Source organism: Petaurus breviceps, unplaced genomic scaffold, assembly GCF_028583685.1.
Source record: "Petaurus breviceps papuanus isolate PSGF00001 unplaced genomic scaffold, PetGlider_PUasm1.0 216, whole genome shotgun sequence".
NCBI classification, from domain to species: Eukaryota; Metazoa; Chordata; class Mammalia; order Diprotodontia; family Petauridae; genus Petaurus; species Petaurus breviceps.
The window spans coordinates 5,224,829-5,249,245 of NW_027185867.1; the positions used below are offsets into that span (position 1 = coordinate 5,224,829).

General features: G+C 40.1%; 1 protein-coding gene and 1 pseudogene across 1 annotated transcript in view; one reads left to right on the forward strand and one right to left on the reverse strand.

Annotated features, from left to right (window-relative positions):
• CECR2 (CECR2 histone acetyl-lysine reader) overlaps window positions 1-24,417 on the reverse strand; it is a 164,819-nt gene that overhangs the window by 127,590 nt on the left and 12,812 nt on the right. The gene's annotated exons all lie outside the window — the stretch shown is intronic.
• Window positions 7,939-9,194, forward strand: LOC138165907 (heterogeneous nuclear ribonucleoprotein A/B pseudogene; annotated as a pseudogene).

The following is a 24,417-nucleotide window of genomic DNA, read 5'->3' on the forward strand; positions in this document are numbered from 1 at the left end:
CACTACCTAGACTCACTTCCTTTAAATACAGGCCTTTCACCATTCTCTGTAAAGGTGGCACTAAAATTGAAGTGAGGAGTACCTATTAATACAAATGTTCCTATTCCCAGTTGTGGGTAAAGCTGGTTTCCCATCTATATGAAAACTGTATACAACAGATTTCTAAGAGCATTATTTTTATTGAAAAAAAAGAAAAGTTTAGGGGTGGCTAGGTAGCGCAGTGAATAGAGTACTAGCCCTGGAGTCAGGAGGACCAGAGTTCAAATCCAGCCTCAGACACTTGACACAATTACTAGCTGTGTGACTTTGGGCAAGTCACTTAATCCCACTTGACCTCCAAAAAGCAAAAAGCAAAAAGTTTGAAATAAGACTTGCAGTTATCTAAACACCATTAAAATAGTTGGTGTTTTTTTCCTCTCCAGTTGAGAACTATGGAATGAACACACCTGAAATGGAACAAAACAGCATCTCTACCCTCAGTGGATTTATAATCTATATTAAGGAAGATAGGACATATACACAAATAATTACAATACCAAGTAGAACAAAGCATTAAGAGTTAGGGGATAACGGGCGGCCAAGTGGCTCAGTGAGTAAAAGCACTGGCTCCAGTGTCAGAATGACCTGGAGATCGAATCCCAGGCTCAGACACTCAGCACCACACCCAGAAATAACTGGCCATGTAACCTTGGGCAAGTTACTTAACCCCGATTGCTTAAATTAAAAAAAAAAAAAAGTTAGGGGATAAAGGGGCAGCTAGGTGGCCCAGTGAACAGAGTCAGGAGTCAGGAAGACCTCAGTTCAAATCTGGCCTCAGACAATTAACACACACACACACACACACACACACACACACACACCCCAACAAACAAACCAGCCGTGTAACCTTGGGCAAGTTACTTAACCCCAACTGCCCTCCAAAAAGCCAAAAAGAAAAAAAGAGTTAGGGGATAGAAAGTTCACTTCCAGCTTAAGAAGAGGCAATTCCTCAGGTGAGATAATTCAGGAACAGCTCTCAAACATCTCTTGAGCACCTGTGTGAACAAGACTATGTGACACTATATAATTGGAATAACCAATCTTGGCTTTGGAGAAAAGATAAGGAAATGTACCTCCCTCCATTCCTCAGAGAGCTAAGGGACTATGGTCACAGAACAATGCCTTGCCAAACTTTTTCTTTGTTAAAAGGGAAGAAGGTTCACTGGAGGGTGGGAGGGGAGAGTGGGGAACGTTCTAGAAATGTTTATGATGTAAAAACAAAGGGCATCAACAAAACTTAAACAACAAAAAACTACATTAGGTTTGATCTGTCAAAGAGTTTACCAGCAACTTTACTAATTCAGAATGAGGAAAAGTGATGAAGGCCAATCTGAAGGTGACTGATAAGGATGTTGGATATTCATATGCCCATATAGCCTCCTATATAGAAATATATGTATGTATACACATATATAAATTAATATTACCTTCAACTATTCTCATACTGAGAAAAGTTTCAAAAGTTACAATTATCATTTTTCCATGTAGGAATGTAAATAGTTCAAATTTCATAAGTTAGTTATGATTTCTTTTCATTGTTTGCCTTCTCATGCTTCTCTTGTTTCTTGTATCTGAATGTCAAATTTTCTATTCACCTGTTTTTTTTTTTTAATTAAAGCAATCGGGGTTAAGTAACTTGCTCAAGGTTAAACAGCTGGTTATTTCTGGGTGTGGTGCTGAGTGTCTGAGCCCAGGATTCGATCTCCAGGTCATCCAGACACTGGAGCCAGTGCTCTCACTCGCTGAGCCACCTGGCCGCCCCTAAGCAATTGGGGTTAAGTAACTTGCTCAAGGTTACAAGGCCAGGTGTTTCTGGGTGGGTGCTAAGTGTCTGAGCCCGGGATTTGATCTCCAGGTCATCCCAACACTGGAGCCGGTGCTCTTACTCGCTGTGCTACCTGGCCCCCCCTCAACTCTGGTTTTTTAATCAAGAATGCCTGAAAGTCCTCTATTCCACTGAATGACAATATTTTCCCCTAAAACACACTCAGTTTTGCTGAGTAGGTGATTCTTGGTTTTAATCCCAGCTCCTCTGACCTCCAGAATATCACATTCCAAGCCCTTTGATCCCTCAGTGTAGAAGCTGCCAGATCCTGTGTTATCCCGATTGTGTTTCCACAACATTGAAATTGTTTCTTCCTGGCTGCTTGTAATATTTTCTCCTTGATCTGGGAATTCCGGAACCTGTCTATATTTCTAGGAGTTTTCTTTTGGGGATCTTTTTCAAGAGGTGATCCAAGGATTCTTTCAACCTCTATTTTGCCCTCTGGTTCTAAAACATCAGGGCAGTTTTCCTTGAGAATTTCTTGACGGATGATTTCTAGGTTCTTTTTTTGATCATGGCTTTTAGGTAGTAGTTCAATAATTTTTAAATGATCTCTCCTGGATCTATTTTCCAGGTGAGTGTTTTTTTCCAAGGAGATATTTCATATTGCCTTCTATTTTTTCATTTGTTTGGATCTGTTTAATAGTATCTTGATTTCTCATAAAGTCACTAACTTCCATTTGCTCTGAAGGAATGATTTTCTTCAGTGAGCTTTTAAGATTCTTTTTCCATCTGGCAAATTCGTCTTTTTTAGGCATTCTTCTCCTCATTGGCTTTTTGAACCTCTTTTGCCATTTGAGTTAGTCTATTTTTTTAAGGTGTTATTTTCTTCAGTCAGGCTATTGACTCTCTTTCATGATTTTCTTGCATCATTGTCATTTCTCTTCCCAATTTTCCCTCCACTTCTCTTATTTAGTTTTCAAAATCCTTCTTAATTTCCTCTATGGCCTGCAAGCAGTTCATATTTTTCGTGGAAGCTTCTGGTGCAGGAGTTCTGACTTCACTGTCTTCCTCCTTTTCCATGCTTTGATCTTTTCTGTCCCCAAAATAGGAGTCTAAAGTCAGATTGCTCTGCTTGCTTTGCTTCCTTTGCTTGCTCATGTTGCCAGTCAATTACTTGACTTTTGAGCTTTTTGCCACAGTAGAACTCTGCTACCAGAGAGAAGAGCTTTGTCCCAAATCACTAGGGTTTTCTCAGCTGCTGCAGCTATTAGTTGGTTACCCCCTCTGAAGCCTCCACTTGCTCTGGCACACTGGTCATACACCCCAGGAGCTCCACCCTAGACAGCAATCTAGATCCAAGCAGGTTAAAGCAAGAGCAATTACCCCTCAGACTGGTGGCCTGGTCCCCCTACAATCTGCAGGCCAGGAGTTCTGAAGCAGCCATGTGGCAGCGGGCCCTCAGCCGCTTCTCCCTCTGGGGGCAGAGATGGTACTGTACTCCCGGACCCCGTTCCCAAAGTCCACTGACCTCTCACTTTGGCTTTGGCATTTATGAGTTGATAATTCTTGCAACCACCACAACTACTGGTGATCCACTCTCCTGTCATTCCTCCAGCTGGGGCTGGTTGTGGCTGCCCTGAGGGTAAAACCTTAGACTCACACAGGGCTGGGCTCTGCTCCCAGAGCACTGCGATGGCCCCTTCCTGCTGGCCTGCCAAGCTATCTTCAGTGGGAGGTTAGTTTCTCTCTGTCACTTTGTGAGTTCTGTAGCTCTAAAGTTTATTTAGAGTCATTTTTTATATGTATTGGAGGAGGTGGAAGCAGGAGCCACACAAAAGTCCTATTTCTACTTCCCCTTATATTCTTGTATAGCAAGGTAGATTTTTAACTCCATTGCCTATCTTATTTCTCAGTTGAACATAAAAACAATTTTTAACATGTTTTTAAAACTTTAAGTTCCAAATTCTCTCCCTTCTTCCCTCCCCACCCACCCTCACTGAGAAAGCAAGCAATTCAATATAGGTTATACACATGTGTAGTTATGTAAAACATGCAATAGTCATGCTGTGAAATAATAACTGTATTTCCCTTCATCCTATCTCACCCCCCCATTTATTCTATTTTTTCCTTTGACCCTGTCACTTTCAAAAGTGTTCACTTCTGACAGCTCCCTCTCTCAATCTGCCCTCCCTTATCCATTCCCCCCCACCCCAACCTTCCTGTAGGGTAAGATACCCAACTGAGTGTGTATGTTATTTCCTTCTTAAGTCAAATCAAATGAGAGTAAGTTTCACTCATTCCCTCTCACCTCCCCCCTCTTCTTCATTGTAAAAGCTTTTTCTTCCCTCTTTTATGTGACATAATTTACCCCATTCTACCCCTCCCTTTCTCCTCCCAGTATATTTCTCTCACCACTTAAATTTTAATTTTTAGATATTATCCCTTTATATTCAACACACCCTGTGCCGTTTGTGTGTGTGTGTGTGTGTGTATTATATACACATACATATACACATATATATTCTCTCTAACTACCCTAACACTGAGAAAGGTCTCATGAGTTACAAATATCACCTTTCCATGAGGGAATGTAAACAGTTTAACTTTACTAAGTCCCTTATGATTTCTCTTTCCTGTTTACCTTTTCATGTTTCTTTTGTGTCTTGCATTTGAAAGTCAGATTTTCTCTTCAGCTCTGATCTTTACAAGAATGCTTGAAAGTCCTCTATTATATTGAATATCAATTTTTCACCCTGAAGGATTATACTCAGTTTTGCTGGGTAGGTGATTCTTGGTTTTAATCCTAGCTCCTCTGACCTCCAGAATATCATATTCCAAGCCCTGTGATCCCTTAATATAGAAGTTCCAGATTGTGTTTTCACAATATTTCAATTGTTTCTTTCTGCCTGCTTGAAGTATCTTCTCCTTGACCTGTAAACTCTGCATTTTGGCTAAAATATTCCTAGGAGTTTTCCTTTTGGGATCTCTTTCAGGAGGTGTTCAATACAATTCTTTCAATATCTGTCTTCCCCTCTGGTTCTATAATATCAGGGCAGCTTTCCTCAATAATTTATTGAAAGATGATGTCTAGGCTCTTTTTTTGATCATGGATTTCAGATAATTTAAAAATTATTGTACTATCTCTACTGGATCTATTTTCCAAGTCAGTGATTTTTCCAATAAGACATTTCACATTGTCTTATATTTTTTCATCCTTTTGGTTCTGGTTTTATATTTTCTTAATTTCTCAAAGTCATTAGCTTGCATTTGCTCCATTCTAATTTTGAAGGAATTATTTTCTTCAGTGAGATTTTGGACCTCCTTTTCCATTTGGCCAATTCTGCTTTTTAAGGCATTCTTCTCCTCATTGTTTTTGGCCATCTTTTGCCATCTGGGTTAGTCTATTTTTTAAGGGTTATTTTCTTCAGTATTTTTTTGGGTCTCCTTCAGCAAGCTGTTGACTCACTTTTCATGATTTTCTTGCATCACTCTCATTTCTCAATTTTTCCTCTACTCCTCTTACTTGATTTTCAAAATCCTTTTTGAGCTCTACCATGGCCTGGGACCAATTCATATTTTTCTTAGAGGCTTTTGATGCAAGAGTTTTGATTTTGTTGTCTTCTTCTGGTTGTATGTTTCGATCCTCTTTGTCACCAAAGAGTCTATAGTCTGTGTTTTCATCTTCCCAACCAAGTATTTGACTGTCTAACTCTTTGTCAAGATAGGACTCTGCTTCCGGTGAGGGGATGGGGGGTTGTACTCTCCGGAAGTTTCAAGGGGTTTGTGCAGCTATTTTCTGAGGTACTTCTAAGGAACCACAAATTTTCAGCTCTTCCAAGGTGGAGGTATTTACTCCTTTCCTGGTCTCCACTCTGGTCTACTAGTGACCACAAGCACTCTTCTGCCTCAGAACTGTGAGGAGGGTTCCTTCTCCACTGCACCTCAAGTTCCACCACACAAGCACTTCTCTTCCCCCCAAGGCAGCCACTCACGACTGCAACCGAGATGGAAAACACAGACAAAGCAAGAGATCCCCGCAATCCCCATCTGATCTCCATCTGTGGGCCAGGAGTTCCAAAAGTAGTCACCACTGCTGCCACCACCACTGCTCCAGAACTGGAGCTAGACCACGCTCCTCTCTCACCCAGGTCTGAGAGTTTCCCACTGACCTTCTATGCTGTCTTTGGAGTTTGTAGGCTAAAAAGTCTAGAAACTGCCCAGTTGCCAGTGATTCAGTTCTGAGGCCTGCACCACCCCATCTATGCAAGTATGGCCCATGCTGGACTACACTCCTCTCCCAGCCCAGAGTGACAGACCATTCCTGTTGACCGGAATTCCAGGCTTTCTTGACCTGGAGATTTGTTTCACTCTGTCCATCTTGTGGGTCCTGCAGCTCTAGAATTTGTTTAGAATCATTTTTTACAGATATTTGGAGGGGTTTGGAGAAGATCTCAAGCAAATCCCAGCTTTTACTCTGCCATCTTGGCTCAGCCCCTAAGTATTTCTAAAGTAAGGTAGGTTAAGAGATAAAAGTGTAATGGGAAGTACACTGGATTGATTTTCAAATCCGGGGTCTGCCTCTTACTACCTACCTCTCTGTGACAACCTTGAGGTTCTCCGGGTATCATTTTCCTCATCTATAAAATCAAGGGGTTAGACTAGATTACTTACATGGTCTGTTCCAACTCTGAAGTTGGATCCTAGGGAATAAACATTTATATAGTGCCTACTACATTCCACACTATATGTTAAATACAAATATTATCTCATTTGATTGAGACTATACACATACAAACACAATTATAATGTATCTTTCAATACAAATATTAACTACTAGGTCCCAAATAAACTGACCTGCACATTTTCTGAGTCCAAATTCTAGACAGTTTTCTTGTTATACCACCTTAGCCTATTCAAATCCTGTTCCAGACTAGTCTAGCATTGTCCTTTCTCTGATTTCCTAACATATGATTTAACATTTATTACTACTGCATCTTCTCTCCTCAGCTAGAATGTTTCCTAATTAATTGTAATTCAGACAAACCAAATTTAGAACTAGAGAAATACAAAACTAATGAGCTTTGTTGTATATGGATGCTAGATGTTTAATGTCAATACTCTATGTGAAGTAAATTAGAAATAGGAAATAATTAGGATTTTCTTCCCTTTTTAGATCTCCTTTGACACATCTGCTTATATCCTTCTTTATAAGGTATCAGGCCCCACATCCTTTCCACTTTCAATTACCTCTGCTTCCCTCCCCCAAAGCAACACATTTTATAGCCTAGCAAGCATATTAACGACTTGAGAAAATCCTACTTGGTCCAGCCAGTAGAGGCTCTCTAGATTCTTCCATTTAAATACTATCTTGAGCCAAGGTCTTCATTTGGGTTATGATGGCTAAACAAAGTTACATTAACAAGGTTCCAAATTTACTGGTGTCAGTTTAGGAGCATAAAACATCCTTCCCTCTACCATATCATGAATACCAGAGTATATCAGTCTCCCAACTAACAAAGAATACACAGGTATTCTCAATTACCTTAGGAAAGAAAAATGAATAATACTCATGTATCGTGCCCCAAGGGCAATCTCAGGAATAGCTATCAATCCATGTTCACAGCTGGGCCATCAATTGAGATGAGAAGAATGTAGCCCAGCAGAGATCTGCCAACAAGAATATCATAAGAGTTCAATTTCACTATGTTTCCTAATTGATTATCTTCCACATTTATTCTCTAAGATGCACTCAACACCAATGAGCATAGCAGCTCTATGGTTACCATTCATCAATTAATTACTGCTTTAACAATCTATTATTTAACAATTAATTATTCTGTAGTTTAACAATTATTTGGTGGAGCTTTACATATTAGAGAAGGCCTATATGCACAGTACAATTTTACCAAATAGAAGAGGATAAACGTGTAATAAATGACCCACTATTACTGACCTTGCACCTAAAGAATCTCACTTAGAGAGGCGGCCGAACAGTACTGGGGCCGGGTGGAGGAGGGTGGGAGGAGCGGGAGCTCTGCGCTGCTGCCTGCCGGGAATCGGAGCGAGTGGCCGGCGTCTGCGCCGCAGCGGAGGCCGAGGCAGCTTTCCCCGGCCGGCCCGAGGCCCGAAACGTCACTGGGCGGCGAGGCCTTTACCCCGCCGCCGGGGCCACCATGTCTGAAGCGGCGGAGGAGCAGCAGCTGATGGAAATGGCCACTACTGAGAACGGCCATGAAGCCGCCCCCAATGGGGAGCCTCCGAGTGAGGCCGCGACCGGGACCGTGTCCGGGACTGGGACCGGGACCGTGTCCGGGACTGGGACCGGGACCGGGAGCGGGAGTGGGTCCGGGGCGGCGGCCCCGGTGGCGGTGCTTCCTGCGGCCCCAGCTGGGAGCCAGAACGGGGCCGAAGGAGACCAGATCAACGCCAGCAAGAACGAGGAGGATGCAGGGAAAATGTTTGTAGGTGGCCTCAGTTGGGACACAAGCAAAAAGGACTTGAAAGACTATTTCACCAAGTTTGGTGAGGTAGTTGATTGCACGATAAAGATGGATCCTAATACAGGAAGATCAAGAGGTTTGGGGTTTATGCTCTTTAAAGAATCTGCGAGTGTTGATAAGGTTTTGGATCAGAAAGAACACAGATTAGATGGACGGGTAATTGATCCCAAAAAGGCTGGCTATGAAGAAAGATCCTGTGAAGAAGATCTTTGTTGGAGGACTTAATCCAGAAGCTACAGAAGATAAAATCCGGGAATACTTTGGAGAGATTGAATCTATCGAACTTCCAATGGATCCAAAGACCAACAAAAGAAGAGGATTTATATTCATCACCTTTAAAGAAGAAGACCCTGTGAAGAAGATTTTAGAAAAGAAATTTCATAATGCCGGTGGAAGTAAATGTGAGATTAAGGTGGCCCAGCCTAAAGAAGTGTACCAGCAACAGCAGTACAGCTCTGGGGGCAGCCGAGGAGGCCGGAGCCGGGGGAATCGAGGATCTGGAGGTGGTGGAGGAGGCAGCAGGAGTGGTGGAAGCAGAGGCAGTGGAGGGGGAGCTCAAAGTCAAAATTGGAATCAAGGTTATGGCAACTATTGGAATCAGGGATATGGCAACCAGGGCTATGGCTATCAGCAAGGCTATGGCTGTTACAGTGGCTACGACTACTCCCCTTATGGCTATTACGGCTATGGACCAGGCTCCGACTATAGTCAGGGCAGTACAAATTATGGAAAGACTCCAAGGTGTGGTGGTGGTCATCAGAATAACTATAAGCCATATTGAGGCAGTCCTGTGCGGTATGCAGCGGCATGCTCAGTGTTCAGAGGGACTGCACACGTTTTATACGGAAATGCTCTAGGTGGACATTAAAATTATGTACCAAATTTAACTTTACAAACTTCCTATGGCCTGTTCAATGTGCATCTTATTTAAAATTCCCCCTTGGAAAATGTCTTTCATGTTGAATATTACAGATCTCTAGTTGTCTTAGACAGTGTGTGGTGTGTAAATGCCAGTTTTAACCAAGATATTAATGAATGAATTTATTAATAGGTTACACAGCAGTGATTTTGAGGGTCTGCTTAAAGTCCAGCTCAGCCTCTTGGCTTGAGCATGGCCTCTGCAATGCTCTGGTTGTACAGATGAAAATGCCTCCTTTTTTTTACCTTTTTATTTTATATTGTTTGTGTCATACATTTCCGGCAATGGAAGTGTTAATTTTATTGTAATTTTTGGTACCTTTTGGGAATCTAATGTATTGTAAGGTATTTAACATGTGTCCTGATTACCATGACATGGATATTGAGGCTTGTCTATTCAATTGCACCAGATAACCCAAGAAGGTTCAAAGGAAGCTCCATTAAGTATTACATCAGCAGGTGGCCTTAGAGATGATGAAATGTCAGCTATTTCTAAGCAAAAGAACAGTGTAATTTTTTCTTCTCTAACTCATAAACATTTAAAAATCATATGCAACAAAATATTAAAAATGTGTACATCTTTATATTACATCTCAACTTTAAATTGTAAAAGAATCTATATAGTTTTATTATAAGACTCCTTTCCTCAAAACTTCTTAGTTACAAAAGGAACTCTTACCATCAAAATTCAAAATCAAAATGAGCTAAGAACCTGTCTCATGCTGTTAATTCACCAATAAAACAGCATCTCCCATTTCCTTCCCCTCTCTTTTGCCTATCACTAGATTAAAGAAAATTGATTTCAGTTTTATTCATTTTAGGGATTTTACTATTCTAGGTTCTATCATTTCGGGGAAATTGTGTTATTTCTACATAATGTCAGATGCTAGAAAAAGTTCTGACCAACTCTTAGAACACAAACCCAGTGACAATGCTAAGGTGAAAAACCCAAACCCTTCAAGGGCCATGGAATATTGTGCAAAAGAGTCCTAGAAGCACAAAGATGCCATGTCATCTCGAAAACACTTTCCTCATGGCCCCTCTAAGTTGGCAGGCCTGTAACAGATGATAATTACAAAGCTCTTTAAGACTTTAAGACCAGGAAGCTTGATCCTCCAAGCCAGGAGCTTCAGGGAGAACTGTCCTGCCAAGGGAGGAGACAGACAAAGCTTTCCAGGCTCCCTTTGTTATCATGCATCCCAGTACAAAGAATGGCCACATCAAGCCTCTTCCCACAGACTCCCAAGTCACTGCAGGACAGACAGCATTCTTGCATTTCTGTGTCTCTTTCACAAACATACCTCACAAATGTGCAGTGATTTCCCATTGCCTCTGGGATAAACCAGTGTTGAGCATTTAAAAACTTTATGATCTGCCACTATTTCCAAACACATTACTTCCCCTTACATATTCTACATTCCTGCCAAACTTGCATACTTGCTTCCTCTACACCATGGCCCATCTCCCACCATCATGCATATGCACAAGCCTGAATTGCTCTCTCCTCCACCTTTCCTCTTAAACCTCCTTCTCCTTGTTCATTCCTGTCCGACCCACTCTTCATGACACCGACCCACTCTTCATGACACCACTGACCATACTGTCCATAGGGCTTTCTTGGCAAAGATGCCAGAGTGGATTAAGGCAAACAGAGGTTAGTTAAGTGACTTGCCCAGGGCCACACAGCGTCTGAGGCTACATTTGAACTCAGGTCTTCCTGACTCCAGCCACAGCACTTCACCCACTGAGGCACCTAGCTGCCTCCTCTTAAAATCGCCAGCTCTCCTTCAAGGCTAGCTAAAGTATCACCTCCTTTCTTGATTCTGTAGTAGTTAGTGTCACTATCCCATCCCATCACTGTGCATTGACTTTGTATATATCCTGCATTTACTTATCTATGAACTACTCTATCTTCCCAGTACAGGAAGAGGCTCTTAGTCCTTATTTTTGGTCATGGACACCTCCCCCCCCATGCCCACACCCTGAAGTCATCTAACCTCAGTTTGCCTCAGATTCCTTGTCTGGTAAAATGGGAATAATAATAGAACCTCCCTTCCAGGATTGTGGACAAGATCAAATGAAATTAACTGTATATGGGGTGGCTAGGCAGGGCAGACACTTAACACTTAACAGCCTTGTGACCTTGGGCAAGTCACTTAATCCCAACTGCCCTGCCCTCCCCTTCCAAAAAGGGTAAAAAAAAGAGATTAGCTGTATAAATGTTAACTAATACTGTGAATAATCTATATATTCATTTCTTCACAACACACTCTCCTTGAACCACTTCCAATCTTAACTCTCTCTCTAAAATTCATCAACACCGGACTCCTTGGTGTTCTCTACACCTGGAATACTGTCCCCCTCTCATCTCTGCTTCCCCACTTCCTCAAATCCCAGCTAAAGGCCCACCTTCTACAAGAAGTTTTTCCTGACCCCCTCAACGCTAGTGCCCTTCTCTGTGGATTACTTCCATTTTATCCTCTATACTCTAGTTTGTACACAGCTGTTCACACTGCAGCCCTTGTTAAACCGAGCTCCTCAAGAGCAGGGGCTGCCTTTGGTTTTGTTTGTATCCCCAGTGCTTAGAACAGGGCCTGGAACACAGTAGGCACTTACCAGATACTGAGTGACTGATTCCAAGGGTACCAATGCCCTCCTTCCTAACCACCAAATAATCCAAGAGCCCTTTCTCAATGCTCATTCTCCTCTCCAGGGTGTTCCCCAAGTCTCGTCAGGTTGCTGGCCATGTCCTGAGCTACATTACTGAATTTTGGAGCTGGGAACTTTGAAGATTATATGAAATAGAAATCCAGAAGTTAATGCCCAAAGTCAAATGACTAGTTAGTGCAAAGCTGAACCCAAGCCTCCTGACTTCCAATCTGTTGCTCTTTAACATGCTGTCCGCAAGAGAGTTCAACCAGGCTCTCAGACTCAACTATTGTCTCCATCTAGATGGCTCTCTAAAATATCTTCAAAACTTTCTGGATTATTATCTTTACTTCCATTTAACTTTCTTTTCTTTCTCTATATCAAGGAGTTTTTAAATTTGTGTCACAGATTCCTTCTCAAAAGTAAGTTTTTAAATGCATAAAATACATGGGATTACGAAGGAAACCAATTACTTTGAAAAGGTTACCAAAATTAAAAAAAATTCGCCAATGGCAGGTTAACACCCCTTATCTATACTCACATGTCACCTGATATTGTTGTTGAGTCCTTTCAATCATGTCTGACTCTGTGACCTCACTGGGGTTTTCTTGGCAGAGATACTGGAGTGGTTTGCCATTTCCTTCTCCATCTCATTTTGCAGAGAAGGAAACTGAGGCAAATGGGGTTAAGTGATTTGCCCAGGATCACAGCTAATCACAACTGAGGCCAGTTTTGAACTCAGGAAGATAAGTTTCACTGACTTTAGCCCCAGTGCTTTATCCAATGTGGCACCTAGCTGCCCTAGTTCTAGGAGTCTTAAACTCTGGTTATGCCCTTACAACCTGACCACAGCATATGTATGTGTGTGTGTGTATGCATAGGCTCCACTGTCCAGACTAACTAGTTGCCCTGTTCCTCATGCACAATGTCCCATTTACTTACTACCTCTGTGTCTTTGAATTCCATGCCTGGATTGCCCTGCCCCTTTCCACTTCACCTCTTAGAAACTATGGTTTCTTTCAGGACTTGGCTCAGGTACCACCTTCTGCATGAAGCATCTCCTGATCCCCCAAGCTGCTAGTGCTCTCTTCCCCCAAAATTACCTTGATTAATTTTGAATATATTTATCTCTGTAGATAGTGTCCCTTGATTGAATGCAAAGTCCTTGAGAGAAGGAACTGTTCATTTTTATTTCTCTCCAATGCACAACATAGTACCTAGTATATAGTAGTCACTTAAAAAATAAGTACTGCATATACATAAAATAAATATGAACTATGGAGAATGGGGGAAATGACAACCAGAGAAATCAGGTAAAGTAAGTTACCTAACATGATCTCTAAATTGAACCTTAAAGAGAGTTGGGGGGGGGGGATTTAAGGGAGTAGAACCTTCTATGAATGGGGGTCAGCACATGCAAATGCACAAAATTCGGAGATGAGACTGATGAGTACACAGAAGATTAAGTAAACCAGTATGATGGGTATGTAGGGAGAATAAGGTATGATCTGCCTAGAAAGAGAAACTGAAGGCAGGTTGAGAAGGGATCTGAATGGCAAAGGCTTTTATTTCATTTTAAAGAAAATGAGTAACAATTAAAACTTGTTGAATAGAGTAGTAATAAGACCCATGCTCAAGGAACATCAGTTTAGCAACTGTCTGGAGGATAGATTGGAAAGGAAAAGGACTGAATGCAAGGGGATCAATTTGGAGAATACTGCAACAGTCCATGTGAGAGGTGATAAGGAACTGGACTAGGGTGGTTATGTTGCAAAGGAAAAAAAAAAAGAAAAACCTGATGCAAGAAGAAAAGACAAGACTTAGAACTGATTGGGGAGAGGGGAGCATATAATTCAAGTGAGAAAGTGAAGATCTGAGTACCCAGGCATAGAAACAGAAATGCCCTCAACAGAGAGAGAGGTTAGGCCTAACAGCTGGGAAATACTTAGTACTATTTTGGGTTTAAAATACCTAGGAGACATTAAAGTGGAGGTGGCTAACTGCCAGTTTGAGATCAGATGAGATAAGGGTAGGACATGTGGATGTGGGAGCCATCTGAATAGATGAATCCCTGGGAGCTAATGAGATAATGAAAAGAGAAGACTGGGCCCAGGGCCTCTGTGCCAAGAGTGGTGGTGGGAGTGGGCCAAAGATGATGAACTTCCAAAGGAGACAATCAGGAAGAAAACCAGGATAAGTATCAAGAGGAAAACTGATGCCCTGGAGTCAGGAGGACCTGAGTTCAGGTCTGGCCTCAGACACTTAACACAGAGACTAGTCATGTGACCTTGGGCAAGTCACTTAACTGCATCTGCCCTCCAAAAAGCAAAAAAAAGGAGGAAAACTGAGTCACATGCTATAGAGAGGTCAAGAAGAAGTACTGAGAAAGGGCCATTGGTTTTAACAATAAAGAAATTCCTGGTAACCTTGGGGAAAGGAGTTTCAGTCAAATGGTGTGGTGGAAATCAGATTGCAAAGGGATGAGAAGGAAGGGAGGCAATGGGAATGTGGACCAATTTTTTCCCTAGGAATCTGGCTATGAAGGTGAGGAGAGATAAGAGAATTACAGTCTAAGATTATGATAATTTGTGGATGGGAAAGATCTTTGTGCTGGTAACAGAAAGAATGGAAAAGGAAGGATTGGCAGTTAGGGTGAAAGAGTGTATCAGTAATGATACTTGCAAGACCAATAACACCAGCACACAGAAGGGCCACTAGCACAGGTTCTTTGGTCCGTTTTTCTCAAGGAAAGAGAGCTTCAAAGGTGTCAACAATCTTACTTTAAATTAAACAATGCTGACAGAAAAATAGAAAGGAGTATCCAAGAAAGGATCCAACAGACAAGGCTCCAACTGTCTAAAACAAAGTAATAGATACATAATCACCAGACCAGGAAGCACCAACATCTGGGTTCACAAAGCTGGGGGGCCCCTTAGCAACAGCTACCCAGAGTTCCATCTGGCCAAATCACAAAGAAACATTCTTCCCATGAGTGAGCCCCAAAGCAAAATACCAACCTCCCAGTATATATAGTGTTCAACTAATAGGCTCAGAGTGAGAAGGCATGACAACCCATGTGACTCAATGCCTAATTGGCCCAATACCAAAAGGTGTGAAAACCTTCCTGCAAACAAGCCTCCCATAAACAAGTTTTATGTGACTCAAGATGTGTCACAGCTGCAAACTGGGCTGGAGTTCAAAGCAGCAAAATATCTGTGACTGAAATACCTGTGTACCTTTAGACCCTGTTCCAAGGAAAAAAAGGAACACGCGGTCACATAGGCCTATTAATGGATGGGGAAGATCATATATTCCATTAACCTTACAAAGAGGTAAGCTGCAGGAAGAGATAGAAGAGGATAAAAGTCAAGGACACAAATAGAGGGGTTGGTGTTGGCAAAGACTAAAAAAAAAATTCAAAGGGAGAGCAAGAAGATAATGCTGAAATGATCTGAAGTATAGAAATGGGGAGGGAGAGGTAGCTCTCTGATGGATGATCTCAATTTTTTTTTTTTAGTGGAAATGCAGCATGGCCCAGTAAATAGACTCAGAAACTCCGACCTAGGTTCAAATCTCAAATCCAACCTCAGACTCTTACTAGTTTGTAACCCTGAGCTTTGGAGCTCAGGTCCTTGTCTAAAATGATGGGACAGGGCTGGATGGCCTTTCAGTCCTAAATCTAGAATGCTATAAGAGGTTCTCTAATAAGAGGAAGAGGGGAGGTGGTAGCATAAGGTGGCTTAGAAGAAGCCTGTGGACAGCCACAGTAAAGAGTACCATTGGACAGCAATGCCCAAAGTCAAGCATGTAAGATCAGTCATTGATATCTGGAAATATTAGAACTACTTTTCTTTAAAAAAAAAAAAAAAGAAATTAAGCTTGGTGAATATTTAATATCTTAGTTGACAGCGGCAGCCTCACATGATCTCAATCAATGTCAGTCACATATCATATGCCCTAAAAGCTGGTGACAGTGACAACCCAACTTGTTCATTCATTTTCAGCATACTGCAATTGAGTATTAAGACATATCAGAGTGCCCAATTAAGTGAATTTAAAGACACTGTTGTTGTTTAGTCATTTTTCAGTCATATCTGACTTCCTGACACTATTTGGGGTTTTCTTGGCAGACACTATGCCATTTCCTTCTCCAGCTCATTTTACATAGAAAGAAACTGAGGCAAACAGAGTTAAGTGACTTGCTTATACTAACAGAGTTTATAAGTATCTGAGGTCAAATATGAACTCAGATCTTCCTTACTCCAGACCCAGACCTCTATCTACTGTGCTACTGAGCTTCCCTTTAAGAAAATTAGCTATTTTTAACACAACTATTTTTTATATAGAACTTTTTTAACTAAACTACTAATCCTTACAAAATGAGCCAGTAGCTTAAAAAGATGCTGCCAGGAAAAAAATTATGGATTGAAGAGAATAGTAATGTTACAAGCATAAACAACAAGGGCTGACAAGTTAGCAAAAAAAAGTGAAATCATCAAATTACCAAATTAATATGAAATATGGATTTACATCTACTATCATTAAGGATAAACCTCACCTTTAATGTATATTATGATTTGAGAGAGTAGGTAAAGACAGTATTAAGCTATCATTTTAAAGACATTTAAACTTTTATTTAATCAATCAACAAGGATTTATAAATCACCTACTATGTGCCTGGTGCTGTACCATACACTGGGAATAAAAAACAAAAATGAAATGTGTCACGTTTAAAAACTCTTATATCTGAACTACAAAAACGTGTTAACAGTATTTTCTAACCTGTTTACAAATCTTCCCAATGAAAGGTTTCAATGGGTTTTGAGCCCATTTGCGAAAGATTTAAAAAACATACAATAGCTTCCAATGAGTTTGCAAGAACTCATTGACACTAGAAAAAAAAATTTACTGATGGAAGAGAAGGAAAAAGAAGTATCATGATTTATGAAGCAGAACAAATGTTGTACTTCTCCCACTTGGATCTCTGTGAGGAACCTTCACCAGTTATGATAGCTATTAAAATCAAGGACCAAATGAAATAATATATGCAGTTTTTTGAGGCTTTGTAAATGTTATTATTTATTGTCAAAGCAAAGTGGCCTTAGAATTAGACTTTTATTTTATCACTAAGATTTATTAAAATTATACTTATTTAAATACATTGGTCCTACTAAAAAATTAATATTTTAGTGAGAGCTTTTATGCTTTTTGTAAATAAACTTTTTTATTTAAAATATTTATATTTATTATTTTATTATATATTTTAATATATAATGTAATAATTATATTAAAAATTTTATTTAAAATAAAGCTTTTTATATATAAGACAGGGTTTTATGCTATTAAATAAAATTTACAATTACTTTAAAATATTTTTTATTGGGGGGAAAAGAAAGAACTTGCCTGAGCTCTCCCCCAAACCCATCTAATTACCTGTAAAAAAAAAATGATTAAACAAAACAGAACCCACAAATGACAGACTGAAAAAAATTTCCAGCCCAAGACAACCTGGAAGGTTGACAGGAAAGGTCTGTTGCACCAATCTGAGAGGAGAGCAGTCCAGCATGGGCCAGCACAGACCAGGCCCTAGCAAGCCTGGAGCAGGCCTCAAGGGGACTGAATCACTGGCAGTTTCCAGACTTCTCAACCCACAAATGCCAAAGACAACTTAGGAGGTCAGTAGAAAGGTCTGTAGGATCTAAGTGAGAGAGGAGCTCTGTCTGGCCCCAGGCCTAGATGGAGGCAGCCATAGCAACTGCAGCTGCTGCTTCCAGAGCTCTCAGCCCACAGATAGTGGGGGAGATCAAGTGGAGGGATGGAGATCAGAGGGAGATTGCAGGGATCTCTTTGCTGGCACTGAGGCAGGATTCTTTTGCTTTGCCATGCTTGGATATGGGTCTCAGTCCTGGGGTGAGGAGGAGCACTGGCATGGCAGAGCCTGTGGTGGCGGTAGAAAGGGAATCCTCCAGAGTTCCAAGGCAGAAAAGAGTACTTGCAGTCACTCACAGACCAAAGCACTGACCAGGAGAGGAGTAAAGGACTCTCTCTAATCATACAACCTTGGAAGAACTGAAAATTTACAGGTCCCTAGAAATCTCTCTGAAAATAGCTGCAAAAAACCCCTGAAGCTTGGAACAGTGCACGCTCCACACTGGAAATAGAGTCCTATCTTAACAAAGGAGTTAAAAAGTCAAATAATAGGCTGGGAAAATGAACAAAGAATGGGGGAAAAATCAAACTATAGAATCTTACTGTGGTAACAAGGAAGATCAAAACATACAACCAGAAGAAGAAAACAAAGTCAAAGCTCCTACAGCCAAAGCCTCCAAGAAAAAAAAAAAAAAGAGTCTAGACATCATCTTTCAAGAAATTATCAAGGAAAACTGCCCTGATATTCCAGAACCAGAGAGGAAAACAGATATTGAAAGAATCCACCAATCACCTCCTGAAAGATCCCAAAAGAAAACTTCTAGGAATACTGTAGCCAAATTCCAGAGTTCCCAGGTCAAAGAGAAAATATTGCAAGCAGTCAGAAAGAAACAATTCAAGTATTGTGGAAACATAATCAGGAAACAACAAGATTTAGCAGCTTTACATTAAGGGATCAGAGGCTTGGAATGTGATATTCTGGAGGTCAAAGGAGCTAGGATTAAAACCAAAAATCACCTACCCAGCAAAAATGGGTATAATCCCTCAGGGGGAAAAATGGTCATTCAATGAAACAAAGGACTTTCAAGCATTCTTGATGAAAAGACCAGAGTCTGGTCTGAAGAGAAAAATCTGACTTTCAAATACAAGAACCAAGCAAGAGAGACATGAAAAGGTAAACAGTAAAGAGAAATCATAAAGGACTTATTAAAATTGAACTGTTTTCCAACATGGAAAGATGACATTTGTAATTCATGAGACCTTTCCCCATATTAGAGGGAACATTTATATATAGACAAAGGGCACAGAGTGAATTGAATATAAAGGGATGTTATGTTAAAAATAAAATTAAGGGGTGAGAGGAATGTACCCGGAGGAGAAAGGGGGAGGTTGAATGGGGTAAATTATCTAACATAAAAGAGGCAAGAAAAGGCTTTACAATGGAGGGGAAGAAGGGGAGGTGAGAGGGAATGAGTGAAGCTTACTCTCATTTGATTTGACTTAAGGAGGGAATAACATATACACACTCAACTGTAATAATGTAATAATACATACTCAACTGGAAATCTATTTTACCCTATAGGAAAGTAGGGGGGAAGGGGATAACAGAGATGATAGAAGGTCAAATGGTGGAGGGGGTAATCAGAAGCAAACACTTTTGAGGAGGGGCAGGGTCAAAGGAGAGAATAAAGGGAGGGGGGAGGCAGGATAGGATGGAGGGAAATATAGTCTTTCACAACATGACCATTATGGAAGTATTTTGTATGACTACACATGCATAACCTATATATCAAATTGCTTGCCTTCTCAATTAGGGAGGAAGGGAGGAAGAGAATGTGGAACTCAAAATGTTAAAGGCAAATATTGCAAATTAGGAGCGGCCAGGTGGCACAGTGAGTAAAGAGCGCTGGAGACCCCAGATCAGTTCTGGCCTCAGATACTTGGCACCCACACAAAAATAACTAGCCGTGTAACCTTGAGCAAGTTACTTAACCCCAACTGCTTAAAAAAAAAAAAATATATATATATATATATAGCAAATTGTTTTTTACATGCACCTAAGAAATGAGATATACAGGCAATAGGATATGGAAATCTATCTTGCCCTACAGAAAAATAGAAGAGAAGGGGATAAGAGCCTTAAGGGGAGGGTGATAAAAGGGAGGAACTCAGAATCTTATGGAAGTGAATGGAAAACTAAAACTAAATTAATAATAAATATTTTTTATTTCACTTTAACTTTTGGGAGAGCAGATATCTCGTGAAGCCCCTTCTAGCTCTCTGTATAAATGATGGTGTTATCTTTGACCCTTTTAACATTCATATTTCCATATATTTTATCATACATTCACATAAGAGCACATGTACATGCAAATCTTATTTTATTGCTCTTTGCTTAACTGAGCTTCGAAAATATTGCAGTTTTTCTTTTTTTTGTTGTGTTTTATTTTAACAAACTTAAAGTCTGTGGCAACCCCGCACTGAGCAAGTCTAACAGAGCCATTTTTCCAACAGCATGTGATTACATCATATGTCTGTGTCACATTTTGGTAATTACTGAAATATTTCAAACTATTTCATTATTATTGTTTCTATTATGGTGATCAGTGAGCTCTGATGTTACTATTGTGACTCTTTTGGGGTGCCAAGAAGCACCCCCATGTAAGATGGGGGACTTAATCAACAAATGTGGTGCTCTGTCTGCTACACAGAACTGCTACTCCCCATTTCTCTCCCTCCCCTAAGGCCTCCCTATTCTCTTTTCAAGAAAAAACAATATTAAAATATATTATATAAATTTAGTTGATAAAGCAGAAGCAGTATTTTAGAGGATTGACTCCAACTTTGAAAGAAGTTCTACATGAGCAAAATGCTAACAAAGACCCACTGGCATGCTACAAAGAAATCTTTCATGAAAGAAAACGTCAAACTTCATCACTGTCTTATTTTAAGAAATTGCCAGCCATCCCCCCTGTAGCAGCAAGCACCCCAAGCGTCCTCAGGGTGGCTGCGAACACAGGTTCTTAGATCTGCTTTGTTAAAGGAAAGCAACTCAAAATGGGTTAACAAGCTTACTTTAATCAGTCAAACATATGTATCATTTACCTAGTTCAGGGGAAAAAGGTCAGCAACCCGAACTTCAAAATATACAGACAGAATTATCAAGACAGAGAAACAGATCAAGTAGACAGATTTCCAAACTGTGCAACCATTACAACCATACCAAACAACATCTGGGTTTCAAAGGGGGGGGGGGCCCGCCCCCCCCCCACTCTGGACAACGGGGCTTCCCAGAATCCAGATCAAATCACAGAACACTTCTCAAAGTGAGCCCCAAAGCAAAGCTACACATCAGGGCTTATATAGCCTTCTCCTGGCTCAGACAATGTAACAACCTTATTGACTCACTGGCGAATCAAGAAGTATCTACTGAAAAACAAGCCTCCCACCCCAGGTTCCAGGTGCACTTTAGCCTAGGGGCAGGGAAGATCTTAAAAATTTACATTCCCATTACACCCCCCTTCAGAAAACACCACCCAGATCCAGTCAGTGCCACCAACATCGAGGCAAGACCCTACACCAGAAAATAGGTTACCACTAACTGAAGGTTTAGATGATGGTTCACATTTTTTTAGCAATAAAATAGTTTAAATTAAGGTATATACATTGGTTTTTTAGACATAATACTATTGCACACTTAATAGGTTGCACTAGTGTTAACATAACTTTTATATTCTCTGGGAAACCAAAAAATTCATTTGACATGCTTTATTGCATTGGTCTAGAATCAAACCCACAACATCTCTGAGGTATGCCTGCATATAATTTATAAAAAAGATGCACAATAAAAAAGTTTGGAGAGCACTATTTGTAATAGATCACAAAAAGTCTAAAAGGATTAATATGGGCCAAATTGATATTAGATAATATAAACCGGTAGAAACACCACAGCTGTGATTTCCTCCAGTGTTGGAAGTAGAGGTGGGGGTGGGGGTGGGGGGGCAATACAGGGTTGGGATCTATAAGTAGGGCAAGGAATTTCAGCAACTGAGGACAGTATAAAACTAAACTGATTAACTAAGAGGACCAAGATTGTAAAATGAGGAAAGTGACCAGAGGAAACCAGAGAAAGAACAGAGCAATGGAGAAAAAGAGGGTATCTGAAATGAAAGAATACAGAATGAAGTATGGGAGAGTTGTAAGTATAAGAAATTATAGTCAGAGAATGCAGAATTGTGGACTCTAGAGGTGGAAACAAAGGTCCCATCCCTGTGTTTAGCTGAGGTGGAACGAAGATGAGAATCCAAAAAGAAGGAATCTCCTTGACAATAGAATTAATAAGGTCCATATCAATCAAACTACCAAAGAATTCTCTTATAGAGCGAGAAAAAAAATGATTACAATTCATCTGGAGAAACAAAAAGTCAATATCAAAAGAAATAATGAAAGGTGGGTGTGTTGAGGGGGAGTCCTCATTCCACATCTCAAACTATACTACAAAGCAGTAATCATCAAAATGTCTTAGTGGTTTAGAAAATAAAAGCATCAATGAATAGAACAGATTTAGGTACTTAACATATAGAAACAGTCAAACAGTGTAGTGTTTTTTAAACCCAAATGCTAGCCACTGGAATAACAACTTATTATTTGACAAAAACTGCTGGAAAAACCACGAAAGCAGTCCACCAGGTCAACATCTTAAAAAAAATATACCAAGATAAACTCCAAATGGATACTTGGCTTAGATATAAAGGATGACAAACAAATTAGAGGAAAAAATTACCTTTCACACACCTATGGTTAAGGGAGAACTGTTCATGACAAAAGATAAAATTCTGATTACATTACAATTAAAAAGGTTTTGGACAAACAACACCAAGTGAAGCTAAAATTAGAACAACTTTATTTGAAAAAGGTCTCAATTCAAAGATATATAAGGAACTAATTTAAATGTATAAGAACAAAAGCTTCTAGGCATGATGGAACACTCCTGGTAACCCTTACTACTAGGGAGGCTGAAACTGAATTACTTGAGCTTCAGGAGACCTAAAGATTATCAGTGATGGCATTGAGTCTGGGAGGGACCAAGTATGAAAGGTTAAAGCTGCCAAGCTGAGCTGGATAGGGAGATCCAGACTCAAAAACAAAAACAAAAAAGAGGCATTCCACATTTGATAAATGGTCAAAGGACATTAACAGACAATTTTTAAAGGAAGAAATCCAAGCTATCAGTAGCCGTTTGAGAAAAAAAAATATTCCAAATCACTAATAATTAGAAAAATGTAAAAGAACACTGAGGTTAAGATTGGCAAAGTTGATAAAAAAGGAAAATGATAAAATGTTAGAGGGGCTGTAGAAAAAGAGGCACACTGATGTGGAGCTATGAGTTGTTACAGCCATTCTGGAAAGCAATTTGGAACTATGCCACCCAAATTACTAAATTGTATATACCCTTTGACCTAGTTATACCAGTACTAAATTAAAGAAAGAGGAAAGGGATCCCTATATACAAAAATATCTATAGTAGCTTTTTTTTTAGTCCAAAGAACTGGAAACTACAGGGGTGATGATCAATTAGAGAATGGTAGGCCAAATTATGGTATATGTATAATGGAATATTACTGTCCTGTGAGAAATGATTATGTATATATTTACAAGAGTTTTGTTTTTACTTTTATTTTTCAACAGAGAAGTGGGAGGAAGAAATTTTATTTTTTGCTAATTGAAAAAGAAAAATTTAACTCAAAAAAAAAAAGGTCTCTCCCCAAATACCTCCAGTGCCAACCTTATTACTGTTGTAGTAATGGATTTCTCTTTGAGAGTTCTAATTACGACTAAGTTTTTAATAGTGCCTAGATCTGGCAACCTATGCCCCAGGGACCAAAAGATTCTAATTCTTCTTCTACATGACAACAATCATTTACCTAATTCTGGTCACTATGTTCCTCTTACTGTAACTTAAGATCACATTAGCATTTTTTTTTGGCTGCCATTACACTGGACTAATTAAACTGGCAGCATACTAAAAACTCCAGATATGTGGACAACTTAAGGTCCCGGACCAGTGATTCCTCTCCTATCATGTACTTGTGAAGCTGATTTTTTGAAGAGGAATGAAAGCATGAAAAATCATGTAAGCCAAGTGACAGGTATAGTGCTAAGCTCTGGGGATACAAATATGAAAAACATTCACTGCTCTGGAGGAGCATTCAAATACGGGAACATATTCTAATATATTCTAATAGGGGATAGGGTATACATAGGTCTAAGAAGTCAGAGGGAAAGTGAGTGAGTCATAGTGATAGTAGGGGGGGAAAAATCAATGAAATTAAGGCATGGCAGCATAGCATGACCTAGAGCAGAAAGATAGGTCTGAACTAGATATGAAGGACTCTCACCAGTTAAGAACTGAGAATCCCGAGGCAGGATTCCCTCTTGGAAAGAAGCCAGGGCCTGGGTAATGGCTGGAGAGCACTTTAGTCTCTCAAATTTGATACAAGCCTATGCAGGTATTTGGGAATCTTGACCATCTTCAACCAATGTGTTATCGCCCCAACACCCCCTCCCTCACATATATACATCCTCAAGCTTTGTATCAACTCTAAGTTTGCTAAACATGCCATCTACACCTTTATGCAAGCCACTGAGAAAAATGTTAAAACAGCACAGGCCCACGCACAGATCCTTATGACACATCACTGGAGACCTCTGATTACTCACTGTAGCTACTCTTCTGGTGGAGTCTTTCATCCACCTGTGAATCTACTAAAGCTGTAATATCTTATTCATAATTAGAGCATGAAAGACTTTGTCAAATGCTTTGCTGAAATCTAAGTAAACTATATTGATGCAATTCTTTTGCTTTACTACTTTGGAAACTCATCAAAAAAGGGA